General features: G+C 39.5%; 1 long non-coding RNA gene and 1 other non-coding gene across 2 annotated transcripts in view; one reads left to right on the top strand and one right to left on the bottom strand.

Annotated features, from left to right (window-relative positions):
* Window positions 1-1,367: 1,367 nt before the first annotated feature.
* LOC123365463 lies at window positions 1,368-1,470 on the bottom strand. The gene has a single exon (XR_006577598.1). It is a non-coding gene; the product is annotated as a U6 spliceosomal RNA (small nuclear RNA).
* A 7,303-nt stretch (window positions 1,471-8,773) lies between these two features.
* LOC123365302 overlaps window positions 8,774-14,939 on the top strand; it is a 55,349-nt gene continuing 49,183 nt past the window's right edge. Inside the window, exon 1 of the long non-coding RNA XR_006577524.1 lies at window positions 8,774-8,933. This is a non-coding gene — a long non-coding RNA (uncharacterized LOC123365302). The remainder of the gene's footprint in view (window positions 8,934-14,939) is intronic.

Genomic DNA, 14,939 nt, shown 5'->3' with positions numbered 1-14,939 from the left:
CAGAGAAAAATCTTAGACCTAGATCACTGACAGCTACATTTTCAGACATGCTCCCTAATTTTGTCAGTCTTTCAAGGCCTGGTTTGACACTTGACTCACAGCTCCCACTGATGTCATTTGGAGTTGCAGATCCTCAACACCTCCAAAAATCAGACACAAGGTGTGTCAAACTGGACATTCAGAGGCTCATAAAATTTAGTGAACATTTCTGAGGAGTTGTAGACCTCAGCCCCACAAAAAGAAAACAAATCATTATTCTCAAAAAGACTTGCATGTTATTTGTCTTTACACTTTCTATTGAAACCTTCAAAATTTGAATACACAGAATTACCCTGCAGAATTTGTGCCACAGAATTTCCAGTTGTCCGCACTTGTGTGCCTCAAAAATTATGAAACCTTGAGGTTCATCTTGGCCCAGAGTACCAAGTAACAGTAGTTTTCAACTGAACAAAATAACACAAAATGTTCCAAATATAGCCAGCTTGATTTTGAGTGCAAAAGGTTTTGTGCGTCACCATTTTCATGGTTATATACCTATTCGATATCCCCTCATTCGGTTGAGAGCATCTCTCATGAGTTCTGTATCCATTGCCCAGTAGACTGTCATACACTAACATATGAGAATAAATCGTATACCATGGTCACCATGAAACATTTACCCACATTAGTCATAGAGTGGTATCTGAGATCACCCCTTCTGAGTCACAGGCAGACAATATAGTATCCTGGGTGGTACAGTGTGATAACTATAGGTGCATGTTGACTTACTGCACGCAACAACTGAATATCGGCTAATCTGTTTCAGTACTTTAGTGCAGGTGTTCCTGTATGTGTAAAAATTTATACTTTCACTTTTGTGTGGTATGATGATTTAGTGTTAATCCACTGGGCTTATAAACACATGTAAAATTTGGAGGAAGATTGTCTGGCTCTAAGGTGTTTTTCTTATACCATGTGTTCTAATGAGTGTATTGCCAAAAAGGCACAAGTGTACATCACATCGTAACCGTGAAAGGGGGTCAATTTATGAATTTACCAGGAAGCCAGTTAGATTTTTAAGATGAAATCTAACAAAGTAGGTTTGCCAATATATGGGAGACTCCAACAAGATAACCCTTGTTATTGCTTACTAGTTTAATGCTGGGTTCTTTTCAGGTCAATTTATAACTTGAACAATATTTTCAAATCAGGATACTTACCTGTTCTTAACTGACCAACAATTTATTAATTCATCCAGAACCACATTAGTATACAATTAACCATTCACCACTCAAGTATAGACACAATCAATGTTCTAGGTGTGAACTACATACACAATACAGCCTTGCAAGCAATTATCACAGACTAGAGTCGCAGCAGTTACATCAAAAATATGGAAACGCTTCATGAATTTGTGTGTCATCATTGCACAGGGGCCATGCTAATCTTCCAATGTCCTGCCAAAGAAAGCAAGGAACAAAGGAAATTACCAAGATTTCTCATTAAATTTATTTATGATAATAAATTCTCACTTCCTAACACATTTATCACACTTCCAAGGATGCACTTGTCTTTAAGGCACTTTGAAGAATGTGGTTAGTACAGTTTGAATGGATTGGTCCAAAAGGGACAAGGTTAGAATATTAAAAGCAATTGCTTAAAACAATTCTTTTCAATCTCTCGTGGGACAATTTGCCTTGATTCACAGAAAAAGAATTAAAATCTAAAAAAAATGGTTACAAGAGAGACCTCAAGTTACCAGCAAGATAACCGACAGTTATTTATATTAAAATAACCTACAGTCATATACTATATTAATGAATAGAAGCTGAAATGCAGTCTCTGAGATTAAATCTCACCACTTCTTCTTATCCTTGTAGTGTTGGGATGAGGGAGAGTCCTTTCCAGAGTGCTGGTCCAGGCATTGGTCACACTTCTTCAGCTTCTTGTGTTGGATTCAGTCAACTCTCTTGAGCATATGGTAACCTCAGTTTTATATACCTTAGGTTCGGAGCTCGTTGGAGGGAGCCACCCTCTGATTCCTATTGGACACATGCCGAGTGCGTGTTCAGGTTTCAGCTTAGTTTCTCTGCTGCTTCCATTGGTATCCAATAGATGGCAATGGTGTATAATTTTCTTTAATCTTCTTATCAGAGGCTTTTTAATTTTAATTCATCTCAAGGATTGTATTTCATTATTAACCTCTACTATCAATTGAGATTCCCCTTTAAAACAATTTCTCTTACTAGTTCAAAATTATGCACTGGTTTATATCTTTTAACATTCCTCCTTCCTTGTTCCAGACAATTCCTATTGTTTCTAGAGTGCAACATTTATGTATAATGCAAATTAACAAAATCCCTTATACTCTTCTAAATTTGGACATATTCCACATATTCTTTGATTGTACAGAAGCATTTTACATTATTTAAGCCTTACATTAGAACAAGAGAGATTTTCCACATATAGAATGCTTTAGATCTGACTCCCCAGCAAAAAAATGTTCAGCTTCTAATTAGGGGTGAAACATATTATCCCTGGTATATTAGATTTACAAAGAAAACAATATATAGTTTATACTTTGAGGTGAAAATACATGGTTTGGATTTCTTGGGGTAACAGGCAGTTCACCCAATTTGACCGTCAATCTTAAAGTCACATTTCTAGTCTGCTTAATTTGAAGCTTCCCCACCCATCTCTTCAACCATTCAATGTGAAATGGGCCACTTTGCACAGGAAAGCAGGGTGTGACCCTTTCTTGGTAACTTGGGCTTTGGCTACACTGGCAAATGAGCAACAAAACTTTTGTCATTCAGAGGTGTTAAAAAAAACACATACAAAATTTGTCAATGAAAAGAGCCGGTGTGAACAGCGCTTTGTCAGCAGGAGTGCACTGCTGCAAACAAAGCTACTGCCACTCATTGGGGGTGGAAGTTTTTTGTCAGTGAGAGTGCTTTCTCCCGCCAACAAACAGCAGTCACACTGTGAGCCTTTTAGTGTCGGCTTCAGCGGCACAAAGCCTCAGAGTTCTTTTTTTGCTAGGTTGGGAGGGAGAATACTCTTGGTTAGCCATTTTAGTTTGTATAGTTCTTGGGGAAGAGAAACTCTTGAACTAGGCTAATATGTAAGTTCTTATACAAAGTGTCTCACATGATATGAACCATTTTCTTATCATCTTTACTTAGACGGATCCTATTTTGAGATAAACAGACATGGATACTTTTCTAATTTTATTGAGGGCTAGAAGGAATCATTAGTTATGGATCATTCAAGGCATATCTGTTCCATATATCCTTTATGAGATAGTGAAATTGTTATTGTGAGTGATGAGATATGTCTGTGCTCATAAGACATATATCCAAAATCACTTGTGCATCTGTCATACAATTTGGTATATTTTTACTATTTCAGGTTATTCAATCAAGCAAGTTTCTGTTGCTATTAATGGAGAAAAGTTTAGCATGACTTTTAAAGTAGTACAGCTATGTACGCTTGCTACAATTTAAAGTGATGATCAAGCTGCAAATACATTAGAAGATGTGGTAGCAATATTGGATTGTTTTCATATTGTATAGATAAATCTAGTTATGTCAGTGTAACAACATTTCTTAGATCTCCACAGAAGGGATATCATTAGATCAACTGTCTGGGGACATGAACACCATATATGTTTATAAATATACCATGTTAATTAGAAATGATCACATGTATGAAACATATGCATTATACAAACAAACAAGGAACTGACTACTGAGTCAATAATATCACAGCAAACAGCAGCTATTGACTCAGGGTTGTTATACTGCCAAAAAATTGATAGCTTAACAGGGCAAAAATATGAAACAGATGCTACTGAGAAAAAAGCTGTAAAATTTAATTACTCAGTGCAGACACTGAGGGGGAAAGTGTAGTGTGTTTGAGTTGTAGATTAAATTAATCTTATGACATTTAAAATTCTATTATTTTGGTTTTCACTGGTATCAACTAATACTTTCGCACATTTGAATGGGAGAGTTAATAATAATACCTTTTACAATACTGTTAAGCATACAAATAAGTTTGTACACAGTAATAAAACTGTGTTATATTTGCTGCTATGTTCAAGCCTGATGTTCCATTTCCATGATAGCTGTTTAATATTCTACAGGAAATTGAAAAGAAATGGATTTCAAACTGCTCTCCCTTATTCAGTTAACTCAATGTTAGAGAAAAGACATTGAAAAGATGACTATTAATTATCCCAGAAAAGGTGTTGATTTAAATAATGCAAGCATAAAAATATATTTCCTATAAATTAGCAGATTGGGAGTTATTTAGAAGAGCTTAGTAGTTCTGCTATAGTAAGGGGTCTGATAACATTTTTTCATATACCTCCTTCACTTTTCAAAGGTTTACAACTTAGCTCATAAAAAAGTCATTCTAGGCTTGATCCTGGTCTCAGAAGGAATAACCAAACCAAGATCTAATAAGCTTGAATGTTGTGAATTTATATGAATGCAAAGCCATTATGTTTTCAGAAGTTGATACTGCTGTTGGTCACACAAGACTCATTTTAATAAATGGAAATTTGTGTAAACCAAATTCAAGACAGTGCAGAGTGCAAATAAAGAAATATCAGTCCATATTTAAAACAAAGTAACATGACAGATATTGTTATGTGAAAAACAGCAACTTCTTGTGAAATTAATTATTTTTCTTACTGGAGGCATCACATGAGCTGCAGCTTAGTAGGTCCCATCCTACAAACAGAGTAGCCCCATTTATGGCAAAAGAGGATTATGGACTGTGATCAGGTAAAATAATTATAAAACATGGAAACTTAGACTAAAAAAACCATAATGAGCTAGAGCAGGATAAGCCTTAGGGAAAAATAGTGCCCTGGGCGAATTTGTATTTTGGTGTTCCACCATCACTCCTAGTCCCCACAGGCTCCCTGAACTATCTCCCCTTCATCACCCTGGGCCACTCTGTCTGCAATTAGTGCTTAATTTGTATTAATTGGCTCCTGGGTGGGTGCCAAGCTCTGAAGGCAATCCCACCACCAGCAGCAGTGCAGAAGTAAGGGTGGCATGGTATATGGTGTATTGCCATCCTTACTTCTGCACTGCTGCTGTGGCTTGTGGTGCCTGGAGCTTGGCTTCATGTTGTCACACATTTTGCCAGAGCCCATGGTCCTTCTGCAGCCCTCTGGCCACTCCTGGGTCACCAGGAAAACCATTTCAGATTTTGGGAGATGGAGAGCAACTTTAACTGTGATCCCAGGGTTTACTTAGGCACCTGTAAACTCTAGTTTTTTTGCAGATAATAATTTAGGAATTAGCTGACAGGAGTACTGTATCTAATTTCGAAAGGAAGAAGGAAGAAGAAAGAGAAAGAAAATGCATACAAACTCTAATTAAAGCCCCATTTTAAGTTTATATGTATGTTTAGAACAATCAGGAAACTATAGAAATGATTCTGGAAAGTACAGTCTACAGCAAGATATTCCCAACCAAGCCTTGAGATATCAGTTATGGTGCTTAAACACAGGTATCAGAAACACAAGTTTGATACTTTGTACATTATCTTTAGTAGAGATAAATAAAAATAAATAAAATCTGCTTACTTTCTCTAACAGACACACACCAAGTTACTGCCATTATCTACTCTATTTTAGTCAATTGTTTTTCACTCCACTAAATACACATTTACTTAATTTTAACATACATGATTAAGGTTTTATTCTCTTTTATTAAGAAAGGCAATTTATTTTCTAATTATTTTGGCATTTATGTTTACCAATCAAAAACATGGACTTGACTCACTAACATTTGACTCCATCATTCCTATTAGTATCAAACTTGGAAATGCATTTATTTTCATACGAATTTTAAGTTATTTTACAGATATAATGAAAAATACAATTTGAAAATAAGTGACCTTCAGCTGCAGTGTCCAAAATTATGTGTTTAGCTATTTTTTTTTTAAACAGCACTGCTAAGGTGAGTACAAGCTAAATTTACATTCTAGGAGAGTACTATTATTTGATTTTTCCACTTTAAATAATGAATGACAAAGCACCATATGATAATAAAAGAAATAATTACTCCAGCCAGGACAGTTTCGGCACTTTAGAACTCCACTCCACAAATAATTAAATTTAAGCATCAGAGAGAAATAAAATTATGAAATGCACAGGCCAATCAAAAAAAAAAACCCACAAAAACCACACCACACTGTAATCCCTAACAAACTTTGAAAGAATAGAATTACAGAGAATATATTTGCATTGCACATTTCGACAGGAAGTATCAAGAAGTAATAATAACAATAGTACAAGTGTTTGTTGGGGGTGAATTGGGGGAATAAGAGGGGGGAGTGTGTGAAAGTGTGTGTGTGTGTGTGTGTGTGTGAGAGAGAGATAGTATGTGTTGGGCGAGTGAGAGAGAGAGAGAGACAGACAGAGGGGAACTGTGTGTTAGAACGTGTTTAAGAGAAACAGTGTGTGTTGGGAGAGTGTGTGTGTGAGAGAGAGAGACAAAGTGTGTATTGGGGCAGTGTGAGAAACAGCTTGTGTATGTGTGCATGAGAGAGAGAAAGTGTGTGTGAGTTGGAGAAGTGTGGGAGACAGTGTGCTGTCACTTTAAGTGTAGCACTCAATAGTCTGAAGGCTTGTTCAGTCCAGCAGCAGTGGCCAGCAGCTCCCACTTGTGACCCAGAGGCAGCAGTACAGATCCTGTCCCCCAACCCCAGCTCAGAAGAGATGGGCTGGGGACACCCCAATGTCAGCCCTCCCCTATGCAGCAGACAGGAGGTTCCTGGGTGCATCTTGGCCAGGGATGGCTCCAAACAGGGGTAGGGGGCAGTAGCAGGGGTCCTGGAACTGAGGGCTGGCCCCATCCCTTTTAAAAGCGGAAGGGACAGAGAGGAGCGAGTGAGGTACAGGGTCTTGGGGGAAAGAGGCAGTGTGAGGGCCGGGCTTTGGAGGGAGGTGTGGTGTGGGGGCAGAGCTTTGGTGGTAGGGGCCAGAGCGGTGCTGAAGTTTAACACCATTTGAAATACATTACCATTATGATGTCCTACCTCCCTGCTCCCATTTTGTTCACCCATCTGCTACTTGATGCCTTAAACTAAGGGTGTTAACTCTTTAGGATTGATTTTTTGCTGTATGTCTGGATAAAATCCAACACCATGTGGGATGACTGGTTTGGAATATGCAATTGCTACCACAATACAAATTATTAACAATCATATTGTATAATAGAAGATTGATTGCAATTACTAACTTTCTTCGTAAAAAGAAACAAACTACAAAACTAATTAAAAAAACTAGACAGATTCTCACAGATTCCTAATCCTTGATAATCCATGTAAATCAAGCTCTTCTTGCTGTGTTACACATTTAAAAAAATTGATGATCAGTTTTGAATATTATACTATACTGGGTGTGCTTTGTTGATGTGGTTTTACAGTGCTCTAAATTAGTGATCTTTGTGCTGATTAATATGGCATATAGTATTTTTCTGGTCGGTTAGTTGAGAAAATGTTGGTTCACGTCTCAATCACTGGAAAATGTTATTTCTTCATTGTATATGGATAAGCATTTGGGGTAATTCTAGCCCCTTCTCTTACAGCTGTGAAGAATGTATTAGTGACAGAGCCAATGTGCTCCCTTCACAAGAGGATGGAAACAGAATGGTCTGAGACAGCATAAGGAGTGCAGGTGAGGGCCAGGGGCAGGACAGGGATGAAACACCTGTTGCTGCACAAGTTGTCCCATTCTTCCCAGGGAGGGGCCATATAAAGGCCTGAAGAGCCATTGAGTTTAAAACAAACAAACACACCCTCCTGCCCCATGTTTATCTGCCCTGCACATGGTCTGAATGCTTAGCCCCTTTCAACTATTGATGCTGGGCAGTAAAGGGAAATTAAATAGGTAAGCTTATTTAAGCTTCAGAGCAATGCACCATACCCAGGGACAAGCGAAGTAATCTGAAGAGAAAGAAGCACAAGGTCTCATCTCTTCTTTTTTCTTGCTTACTGAAACTTGGATGTATTATCTAATGCAGTGATTCTCAAACTTTTGTACTGGTGAAACCTTTCACATAGCAAACCTCTGAGTGTGACCCCCCCCTTAATATATTAAAAAGTGTTTTAATTAATAGCACCATTATAAATGCTGCAGGCAAAGTGGGATTTGGGTGGAGGCTGACAGCTCACGACCTCCCATGTAATAACCTCACAACCCCCTGAGAGGCCTCAACCCTCAGTTTGAGAACCCCTGATCTAATGGGTTTGGGACCCTGGTTATGAATAACTCTTTATTCACTTGAATTTGCTTAATTTTCTAAAACATTTAACTTTTAGGGGACTTTTGGGATGCTTGGTTTCAGTTGAAAGTGCAATTTTGGGGAAGAATTTTGGGTAAAACCTTTTCAGCTGAATCTGAATTATGGAAGAGTGGGGGGAAAATCCATTTATCCTATTGTAAAACAAAATTCTAGACTCCCTTTTTTCCTCACCAAGAAAACTGTGCAAAAATGGCAGAAATTGTAGCTCAGCAAATAGATAGTCCTTGATGCTTAATACTTTTGCTGGCCTTCAGAGGAAGATTAAAAAAATCATGCTCTATTGCTAAGATTTCAGTAGATACTAATTGTGACAGGATAGCTAGTCTCAGTGAGTAAAACTGGGTCCAACGCTTGCTGTTTCAGAGCAGGTGAGCACAATCTAACTAAGTAAAGGGGGCTGGGCTACCCCTGGGTCTATAAAGGGCTGCCTGAAGGCAGGAAATATGAGGTAGAAGGGAGTGAGTGGGATAGGCTGTGCCCGAGGAAAGGAAGATGTAGTGCTCCAGGTCCCTGGAATAAGGGACTAGGAAGCAGCTCTGGGAAATGAGCAGAGCTGGGAAATTGCCAGGAGCAGGCATGCCAGAGAAGCCTTTGGAGAGTGGCCCTGAAGTATGAGAGAAATGAGTGAGTTAAAAATACTGATTTCTATTTGTTTAACCTGCTAGTGTTAAAGGAATAAAGTTTGTTAAAGGCCACTGGGTTTGGCAGTGAGTGGGGTTTGGAAGCTGGGGAGAAGCCCTACCCTATGACACCAATTAAATCCTGATCTTTCTGGATAGCTTAACAAGCACTGTTGCAGAGACAATTTGCATGAAAGGCATTATACATGTCTATTTATAATACCCATATTATACACAGCAAGTGTTTTTCCTTCCTCTCCCCCCCTCCCCCAACAAAACAAAACTGTTGTAACAGTAGGGACCCACAAAAAAACATGTATCCAGTGGCCAATTAGCCGTGGAGTTAACATGGCCTGTGCCCAGGGGCCTTGGCCAATGGGGGTGGGGGGAAGGGGGCTGTGGAAAAATGGGTGCTCCCCAGCAGGAGCACGGGGTAAGGCAGAGCAAGCCCCCTTGCCCAGACCCTACGCCCCAGCAGGAGCGCGGGGCACTGTGAGGAAAATTCCTATGACCTGACCCTCGTCTGCCTCAGAAGCACCCAGGGGGAGGGGGAACAGAGCTTTTCTGGGCTTGTGGGTGCAATGGGGAGGGAAGAAAAGAGAACAGGTGGTGGGGCTGCAGGAGATGGTGCAGAATGGGGCAGTCCCTGGGTGGAATGGGGTGGGGCCATGGGTGGGGCTGCAGATGGAAAGAGAGGGGGACTGCTGGCAGAAGGGGTGGTGAGGGCCCCCCCAAATGCTCTGGTCCAGGGCCCCACAAAAATTTAATTAGCTTCTGCATGTAACCTGTGAGGTTTTATGGTGTCTTCACGATGCTGACTGATTTCTGTGGCACTGTCAATTTTATGGTCCCTCCCAAGCCTGCACTGAGATCTGCATAGACAGACTGCCATGCCCAGGTAGTACTGCATGCAGTTCAGTGGGGATATGCAGAGGTACAGAAGTATGTCATGGTTATTGACTGTGACTAATGTGAGCACTGTGAGTCACCTTTCCTCCCCGCTGCCTCCAGGATGAGGAAGTCTTTCTTGTAGTAACTGGCTGTTAACTTCCTGATACCACCAGCCTTTCAGCCATTCAAGCACTCTCCTCTCAGCTATGCCAGCCCTGTCTTCACCTTGCAGGTTAACAAAGTGCACACCAGTCTCCTAGTCCCTGTGAATTGTTCCCCTGTGTATCCAGCTCCTGACAGGGACTACTCTCAGAAATCCAGGTCCTCTGTCCCTAAAGAAGCAATGTATCTGACTTGATCAATTTGACCTTAAACCAGTGCTCCAGTAAAATTACACAGCACTTGAGGACTTGTAATAAATCAAAAGGAGGTATACTTAAGAAAGAAAGGAGAGTTAACTAGAAACAAGAGGGTGGTGGAAACAAATGGTTACAATACAAAATACAATCATGAAATGCAAAGCTGGGTCTGTACATAATAGCTACCTTTTCTATCTGATAAAGTAGGTTTTCCCTGAAAAAAGTTCATTTTGCTGAAGAAATGTGTGGCTTCACGGAAACCTGGGTCCAATTTTGTCATGAACATCCCTGCTCCCCAACTGTGTCTTCAGTCAAAAGTTGCAGAGGGTCTTTCTACCTTCCCTTGCATCCCACCCCCTATATTGAATCAGTCTTTTGTCTTTATTCAGAGAAATGGTGAACCTCTATCTGTTGTAATGTTCTTTTCTTTCTTTCTTTTCCCTCCAGATGTCTTTATTGGTTTTCAGTTGTGGTCTTGGGGTGGAACAAGGCTAAACAATGGTCCCTTGCATTGCCTCACTGGCTAACTAGGGATGGGGAACATCTCCCTGCTGATTGAATTGGCTATTACTAAGGTTAAGATTTTTGTCTCGGTTATTTATAGTAAAAGTCACAGACAGTTGTGAACAATAAACAAAAATTCACAGGAGCCATGACCTGTCTCTGACTCTTACTAAAAATAACAGGAGGAAAGAGGGTTTGGGGGAGGGGAGGAGAAATGATAGCTGGAGCCCCATGCAGGGGAGACTGAAAGCCCAGGCCCTACCATGGGTGGGGTGGGAGGCCCAGCTCCCACCACAGCCACAGGGGGACTCGTGTTCCCAGCTTCAGCCACTGTCAGCTGAATCCAAAGTCACGGAGGTCCAGTAAAGCCACAAAATCTGTGACCTTCATGAACTAAATTGTATCCTTAGCTATCACTGACATATTGTTCCCTGGTGACTATTTTTTTTTTTACTCCAAGTCCATAAAGCATACTTTCAAAGTAAATGTATTATTCCTTAAATATTACCCATACATACATCTTGCAATGAGTGTCATGAGCTTTCTATAGCTACCTTACATGGTACTCATTATGGATAATTACCCTGCAAGACATGTTTTGTGTCCTAAGTCTGTCAAGTCTCAGATAAGTTCGCAAAGAACGGAGGACACTTTGCCAAAGAGCATCTGAATCACAGTGTCACTATCTGTTTCTTTATTACTGCCAATAAGTTGAGAACTGATGATCCAGTAATTTTTTAAAAAATAGTTACAAGTGGGGTTTAAGTGCTTTCACCTACCCTAAGGCCACTTGTCAGTTATTGTATCTTTACAATCACATTTTTTCTGTTACCTTTTTCTCTTTTGTTACATGAAAGACTTTCACAGGTTTTGTATTCCACATCTGATTATATCAAGGGAAGAATGATACTGAGGATGCAGACAGTGTTGCCTAATGTAAAAGGAAACAAATGTCAAAAAGGAATATGTATTTTTTGCTAATGCTAGGTGTTACAATAGCAGAGAAGAAAAATATCGGCTGTAACTTTTATGTTCACAGTGCCACTTTACATTTTTTTGTTTAAGTTTAAAGACTTTGGAATTATTACAAATTATCCATAGTGTGTATGACTTTATATTGTGACTAACACAAATACACTACATGTGATTTTTTTTTTTCCCCCTTCCTCCCACTAGAATTTAGTGGATGTCTCACCCTGTCAGATCAAATGGGTTCAGGCTGCTTATTAGCAAGAATCATTTGTATAATAAAGTTTTACCATAATTCTTTTTACCAAGAATTGCTACTTCAAATAAATGTGGCTTAAATAACTGAATGTACAAGTATGAATGTAGAGAGACTTGGTATTTCTATCTCAGCTTTATTATGAGCAGCTAAAGGCTGGATTAGCTGCTATTTGCTTATGAATGTAACAACCTGGAATTCAATCAGTTTTTCTAATCTTGTTTCAGGGTATCTTTCAAATGCTCTGCAGGTTATCTAGGTCAGAACAAATATAATAGCAAAGACAAGTCAAGTTGCATACTTCTATGGTATTACCACCAAGCCTGAACTTGTCAGGATCTTTCACTTGATATAAAGGCTTGCTATGCACAGCTGGATTCAGATATTAAATACATCCAGGCTTAAAATAGCGAAGGGCATTATGATGTATTGTTTCCATGCTGTCACATCACCAGTTATAAAGCTTTGCCAGTGATTAGTATACAGAACTTTAGTTCATAACTTGTCAAAGGCTTTCTGGAAAGAAAGTTATGAGAAGGTGCCTCACCAAAGGCTCTTACGTAAATTAAGCTGTCATGGGATAAAAGGGAAGGCCCTTTCATGGATTGAGAACTGGTTAAAGGACAGGGAACAAAGGATAGGAATTAATGGTAAATTCTCAGAATGGAGAGGGGTAACTAGTGGTGTTCCCCAAGGGTCAGTCCTCGGACCAATCCTATTCAATTTATTCATAAATGATCTGGAGAAAGGGGTAAACAGTGAGGTGGCAAAATTTGCAGATGATACTAAACTACTCAAGATAGTTAAGACCAAAGCAGATTGTGAAGAACTTCAAAAAGATCTCACAAAACTAAGTGATTGGGCAACAAAATGGCAAATGAAATTTAATGTGGATAAATGTAAAGTAATGCACATTGGAAAAAATAACCCCAACTATACATACAATATGATGGGGGCTAATTTAGCTACAATGAGTCAGGAAAAAGATCTTGGAGTCATCCTGGATAGTTCTCTGAAGATGTCCACACAGTGTGCAGAGGCGGTCAAAAAAGTAAACAGGATGTTAGGAATCATTAAAAAGGGGATAGAGAATAAGACTGAGAATATATTATTGCCCTTATATAAATCCATGGTACGCCCACATCTCGAATACTGTGTACAGATGTGGTCTCCTCACCTCAAAAAAGATATTCTAGCACTAGAAAAGGTTCAGAAAAGGGCAACTAAAATGATTAGGGGTTTGGAGAGGGTCCCATACGAGGAAAGATTAAAGAGGCTAGGACTCTTCAGCTTGGAAAAGAGAAGACTAAGGTGGGATATGATAGAGGTATATAAAATCATGAATGATGTTGAGAAAGTGGATAAGGAAAAGTTATTTACTTATTCCCATAATACAAGAACTAGGGGTCACCAAATGAAATTAATAGGCAGCAGGTTTAAAACAAATAAAAGGAAGTTCTTCTTCACGCAGCGCACAGTCAACTTGTGGAACTCCTTACCTGAGGAGGGTGTGAAGGCTAGGACTATAACAATGTTTAAAAGGGAACTGGATAAATTCATGGTGGCTAAGCCCATAAATGTCTATTAGCTGGGATGGGTAAGAATGGTGTCCCTAGCCTCTGTTTGTCAGAGGATGGAGAGGGATGGCAGGAGAGAGATCACTTGATCATGGCCTGTTAGGTTCACTCCCTCTGGGGCACCTGGCATTGGCCACTGTCGGTAGACAGATACTGGGCTAGATGGACCTTTGGTCTGACCCGGTATGGCAGTTCTTATAATAACATATGATCATCAGTGCAATTGCATTGCTGTGAATGGTGCAAACATATGTAGTGAACAAACTTGCCTGCTGTGTCCCTTAAGGATAGATTTTTTTTTCAGGGAGGGGGAATTGTGTGTGTATTGGGGAGGAAGAGAGATGCATTCCTTTTGTCAAGGAAGGCTTTGCCTGTGTGGTGGGACCTCAAATATGTGAATACTGTGTAGAGGAATGTTAAGGGAATGTCATTATGAAATTCAAAAATTGGGCAAACATTTTCAGCTTCTGGAGTTCTGAGCAGGGATGATCCATTAGGATTAGATAGGCATATCCAACACAATCAGTTTCCCTACTCTTAGAAAATAAGAACAATTTCTGACTCCTGATCTTTTGATTGTCATAATCTTCTTTGCCTGTTTCTATAAATGGGATATTGAACAGGTATCAGTCATTGTTGTGCTGAAATATTTAACACATTCAAATAAAATAATCACTGTTTTATATCTTAAGCAACAAAACCGAACGAGCCTTATTAAAGGATTCAACTTTATTGTGTTTATACAGGTGACTTTTTTTATGATTGATGTTGCTAACATTAGTTTCCAGGGTGTAATAAAACAGGCTTAGAAAATGGCAGCTTCATTAGTTCTATCTGTTATAACGTACAGCATAAGAAATAGCAGATGTATGATTTAATTAAAAATGATGACTGATTTTTTTCTGTATTGTCAAGTATTTACTAATGTTTGCAGACAAAACATTTTAAAATGGTTCCACTTTGAAATTTGGACCTGACAGAGGCCTCACCTTTTCTTTGGCTGTTTCTTTTTCTTAACCCGGGGGGTGGGGCTACTCAGGGCCTACTCAGGGAGAACAGAGGTTTTAAAAGCCAGTTCTTAAGCAATCAGAGGAGCTCGTGAGCAGGGAATTTTTGCAAGGGCATTTAGAGGGAGTGGGAAAGAGATACACCTGATTAATATTCTACACACTTAGGTTAATAAACACCCTCCCTGCCTCCAACAAACATAGAAACAACAACCCCAAAGACAAACACAATGAAAAATTTAAAGCTGCAGGAGTAAAAAGCATTCGGGTGGAAATCCTGCATCAGAATGCAGGCTATCCAGTTTGTTGCACTGAATGCAGTGTGCATGATTACTTGCCTTGTGTGCAGATGGCATGTGTGTGCATTCAATTCCAGGAACTCATGGCCCTCAGAGACCAAGTATAGGAGACCAGGGTGGCTGAACTAGAGTAGCTAAGGGAACAGAG

The sequence above is a fragment of the Mauremys mutica genome, chromosome 2 (genome assembly GCF_020497125.1).
Source record: "Mauremys mutica isolate MM-2020 ecotype Southern chromosome 2, ASM2049712v1, whole genome shotgun sequence".
In the NCBI taxonomy this organism is placed as follows: Eukaryota; Metazoa; Chordata; order Testudines; family Geoemydidae; genus Mauremys; species Mauremys mutica.
This window is presented reverse-complemented; position numbering and strand designations above follow the sequence as displayed.